Genomic DNA, 5,565 nt, shown 5'->3' with positions numbered 1-5,565 from the left:
CTGTACTTTAGGGCACCTCTGCCTTTTCACAACTAGAACCTATGCTGTGTCCTTCACTTCTCTTTGCTGATTTTGGCACAATCACTCTCTTCTAAAATACTATCCACAAGCACTATCTTTTGCTTTACCGTCAACCTCCTCTAAACATACGTGTTCTCCATTTCTCAACACGTACATTTCTTTCACCATTTGCTATTCTCCCTCTGCAAGGGTTTCAGCCTAAGCACGGTTAAAGGAGAGATGGAGGAAAGATGCTGCAACCCACCCAGGCCTCTGCATTCAGATAGAGCGGCTGCTGCTCACACAAGAGGAACACATTTGGTTCTCACCACCCTCACTGTGTATCTGTGAAGTGTGCATGTATGGTACCCACATGAGTGACAGAGGGACATAAGGCAAATGCAGCACAAGTTTTAGCCTATCAGGTCCATTAGACAACTGTCCCCTGCACAGAGCCTACATAACAAGATGACACTCTGAAGAACACAACTTTCCTCTATAACACTTCAAGGTATTGCAGAGCTGCTCACAAGGTATATGAAGTGCCAGGGTTTAATTGGTCATTTTCATGGGATTCAGAGAAGCCAACCTCTGTCCTTTCGTGAAAACCAAAATTCCTACTCAGGGATCTGCTGAACTTCTCAGTGCTAAAATTTCCCACAAATGCCAGTTTCTGATCGCTTCAGATGTTCCAGTGATTAGCCCCACTAAATGAAAAATTCCAGTCTGAGCTGCTCCAAGTGTACCACAAATATAGAATCAGACATCATGACTGCTATCATGACCCTCCACACAGAAGCAATAGGAAAAAGCAAACTTACTTTTTACCAAGGGAACAATGGGATATTTTCTGAGGTCAAATCCTCTTTGGATGTATAAAATATTAAACACGTATAAAGATTAGATATAATTATCAAAGTTTAGATTACTTGCTCTCTAGCATAGATTTGGGTGTTTGAAAATAGCTACTGCTTTGCCAAGGTCAACCTAGATAATGACAAGACACTAGAACTGAAATGGCCTACAAGCAAACCTTCCCCATCTTGCAGTCTGAGAGGAAAATGAAGCTGGAACATGAGAAATGAATGAATGTTTCCTTTCCATAATCATAAATGAGATAACAGAATAGCTACTCTCTCTTCTTATCATTCTAAAGAAAAAAAAAAAAGATGAAACAGTAGAACTTAACAGAATTAAAGAAAAATTATGAAATTAAAAGCCAAAAGATGGAAGGTACAAGCAGAACAGAAAGGGTGAGGGATATTAATTGGCTTTAGCTCCAAAACTACAAAGAATCCCAAAGTCCCCAACCGTGGACTTGCTTTATCTCAGTGTCTGGATGAGAAGAAAAAATACTAAACTGGAAGTTGAGATCCGAATTTCAGATCCAGCTCTCCTGTGCCTTTTTCTTCAACTAAAAATATTGCCTTGGTATTCTAAAGTGACTCACTAAAGGTAAAATTCTGTATCATATCTCTAAAAGCCTAGAGTTTATGAATAAGAACTCCTATGAATCTAAAATTCTCTCAACGAAAGTTACATTCAGTTTCTGGACTAAAGTGTTTGATAATATTTTCAGCTTTTGGGGGAAACTATGACTTGTCCTTTATTTCTGACCTTATTTCTGTGAGGAATGCAAATTATACCTACCACATCTTTAATAGGGGAATAAAAAGTGCATGTTGATGGAGCACCATGGCAACCTAGCCCCGTAATTCTATCTCCAGACAGAGCTGAAGGGTAGTCAGAGCCATTGGCATTTGAGGACTTCACAGAACTCACTTTTGACACCCCGAATGTAAGAGACAAACAAAGTAGCCACTATTCTTAGAAAAGTAAAGCAACAATGACAACTAAGTCACCACATTGTGTCTAAAGAAAACATTGACTCAAATTCAATAAAACAAATAGTCAAAATAAGGTTCAATCATTACAGAATCTCAACTCTGGTACTTAGAGGTGCAAGGGAAGATAAAGAATCACTATTATTTTATATACCGTATGCTTAAACTTTATGGCATTATTATAATAGAATAAAAGGCAGACCTTCACCATGTATTTGAAGAGTCAAGGAACAACTGCATATTTGTTGTCCACTCTTCCAAAGAATGGGCCGTGGTGACCTGCCCACTAGTCTGAGAAGGGGAACTGGTGTGCCACTGCAGAGTCAAACACGCTCATGTGCTAACTCGCCTTTTTCCGTCTTACTTCAGAGTTTTCTAATATTTAAATTGGTCAAAATTCAAAACAGAAAAAGCTGGACAGAGGAAGAAAGGGAAAGAATGAACACAGGTTCTATACAATCCTCACTTTCAGGCAGAACAAGGATATGTTTTGATTTTGGCAGCATGTGGAACATCTTTTAACTGTCCTGACTTCTGCTCTTATGGACCATGTTGTGCCAGAGAAAACACAATATGGAAGTGTTTTCTATTTGGCCTTATTCTCTTCAAGCACTCTTATCTATAAAGAGAAACTACATAGTCTGAGACTTTAACAGCCTGTATACCTCCCTAGAACGACTATCCAATGAAGTGATCAGAACAAAGAAGAGGCTTAACATTATACTCTGCCCGGAAGGTTTCTGAAATTAAGATGCATTATCAAAATAGCCAGATAATTGTCACAAGATAATTATGACCTACAATTATTATTGTTGTTGACTGTCAATGATGCATAGGGAAGAATATAGCTTGATTTTTAAAGCCTAGCCCTGAAGCAGCAAGACAATCAGAAACTTTTGTCTAGTTAAAATAAGCCAATTGATACGAGTCACAAAGGAAGAATCTCGCAGAGGGAAAAATATCTCCAATTGCCCTACACAGCATTTCTCAAATGTAAGTTACAAGCTCAAAGTACAGAAGAAAGATCTTTCCAGAATCAAAAGTCCAGGCAAAAGTGCATGGCTGACAATGCATTCTGGGAACGAGTGGGTCACCTAGACTGTTCAAGTCTCTAAGGGGATAATGAAGTCTTGACTCTATTGTACCTCTAGGTACATGATGCAGAATCTTTTGGAATTCCACGTAATACTAACTTGATACTATATAACATACAGATGGACCAAGAGACTAAACAAAGTTCATATGTGCAGAATGAATAATTAAAAGTATCCACCTCTGGTTCTATAGATGTCTGGTTCAGGTTATTAATCTGAAGGTGGCAGAGAGGCCCACACTTCTTTGTATGAAAGCTCCTGTGCTACCTGGGCAACAAGGCCAACATAACCTGATGCATTGCAGACCATGGCACATATAAAGTCAAGTAAGCAGTAAGCTTTTGATACTGAAAAATACTTCTAACCAACTCTGGTCACATTTAATCTACTTTAGGCTGTTGAGAGTGGAAAATTTTCAAGTGAGCCAACTAGCTAAGTCAGCTACAGGGAAGAAGTATCTTTAGATACCAGAAGTTGTCTTACTTGCTTGGGTGTGGTTTAGGAGGTGTATTGTGTAAGATATGAAGATGGCCAATGTCTGCTTCTGTAATCCACTTACTTGTTAACCAGGGAGTGGTACTAGGTGATGTATTGTGCTAATGGCCAACTTCTGCTTCTGTATCTGCTTGCTTGTTTTAGGCTTTATAATTGCCTCACTCTCAAACCCTGGGGCTGATCTCCTCTAACCCTGCCTGGTAGAGAGTCAGTCGCCAGCGGCTAATAAAGGCTCATAATTCACCTCAATTGGCTCCGTGGGTCGATGTTATGGTTCGCGCCATAACATAGGCCTTATGGAGACTCAGTTTTGAAAATCTGAAATGAAGGTCCTCATTTAAAAAAATGAACTGTAGCCAAAGAATATGTCTACACTACCATAAAAACAAGTATTTTCAGAAACTCTTTAATAATTCAGAAATGTATCTCATTTTGTAAATGTATTTCAAAAATACCATGAAAGTTACACTCACGCTTTCTGCCTCATTTGCTCAAACCACCTTCTGTTCATTTCATAACCATCACCATGTTCTACAGTGGCCTTGTTTATAATGTCTGAATTGGTTAAGAAATCCTGAAGATGGCCTGAACCCAGTGGAAAGAACACAGGAAAAAGCTAGATGGGTCTAATATACAAACTTGTTTCTTTTCTTCAAACACTTCCTGTGCCCCAACTATTAAGGTCTTTTAAATTCCTGGAATTATCTTCTAAGATCACTGAAAAAAAGACAGCAAATAGCTCCATTTCATCCTGGAGCATAAAGGACTACAATACTATCTTTCATTTGTATATAAATGGGGACAGATTCTGTAACAACAAATAAACTGAAGATTATATTTGAAGGCATAATTTTATTATTTTCATCAGTGGGAGCAAGGTAATCTCAATATACGCATTCTTTTTCTCTGCTGAAATCTGTAAACAGCACTTCCTGTATGCAAAAGGTTTCCCTAAAAGACATTTTCTGGTACTTTAAAAGGTTGGCTTTGCTATTATTCGTGAATAAACTAAGTCTCTCATCTAATTCTTTTCTTTTCAATTGCTAATTTGCTGAGCAAACTCTTTTCATTCACTTTCTGTAAGTTAAATCTCAGTCACAGATCCCGCTTTACACTGTCAACACATCCTACTTAAATAGACATGTAGATCAGATGGGGGATGGGGGGAGAGAGCTGTTCTGCCTCTTAGCTCACAGAAGTTATGGCAAATTAATCCAAAGGATAAGGTTTATTGTAAATGAAAGGGGTTTACTATATATATATTGCAAACTGTATGTATTTACTCTCTATATAGCATGACATTTCACTTGATACAACATATTACAGGTGTCTCTTTTTAAGCTATTTGTAGCTTGCCTTAAAGACTAGATAGTGATATGCTAGCAACAGCATTTGACGTGATACAAATATTTCTGATGCCAAATAATGACAAAAGAACTTCTCACATTTCTGGTGAACTTTTTACTAGAGAATTTCAAAGCACTCGTCAGCATCTTACTTTCTATAACTGGATAAACACAGCACAAAAACTGGATGGTAACAGAACTCAAATGGACTAAATAAAAGGTGGATATTCAGGAAAATCGAATTTTAGTATCAGGATTATCAGTGACTTCTAAGAACCCACAATTTATCCACATTAGAAAACATGCCCCGTGCAATGTGCAGAATGAAAGGAAATTATTTTGGAAGAGTTCCATATAATGAGATTTTAAAATATAGGCATAGTCTCAAATGGTTAAAAAAAAATAATATAAACAAAAAATTGGTTAATATCTCAGCATTTAATATCTACAAAAATGTAAATTTAATAAACATGCTAAAACATGTCAATTGTATTTAGATTTAAAAATGTGCTGTCAATTTGAAATTGCATGTTCAACTCTGCATCAGGAGACAAGCCATTCTGATAAAGACTGCATGTAGCAGAGCAATAGCTCTTGTCCCTTCACTATTCCGCGCTACCCAACCCCCAAAAAAGACTGATTATAAGCATAGCATATTAATTTAAAAAGTGTTCCAATATAATAATTAAATATATCAAATGTAAACACTTTTTTCTCCTTTATTCTCTAAATTTGGCTAAATTAAATACTAAATACAAAACTCTTGCCAAACAGCAGTGATTCCTG

The sequence above is a fragment of the Pteropus alecto genome, unplaced genomic scaffold (assembly GCF_000325575.1).
Source record: "Pteropus alecto unplaced genomic scaffold, ASM32557v1 scaffold233, whole genome shotgun sequence".
Classification (NCBI taxonomy): domain Eukaryota; kingdom Metazoa; phylum Chordata; class Mammalia; order Chiroptera; family Pteropodidae; genus Pteropus; species Pteropus alecto.
This window is presented reverse-complemented; position numbering follows the sequence as displayed.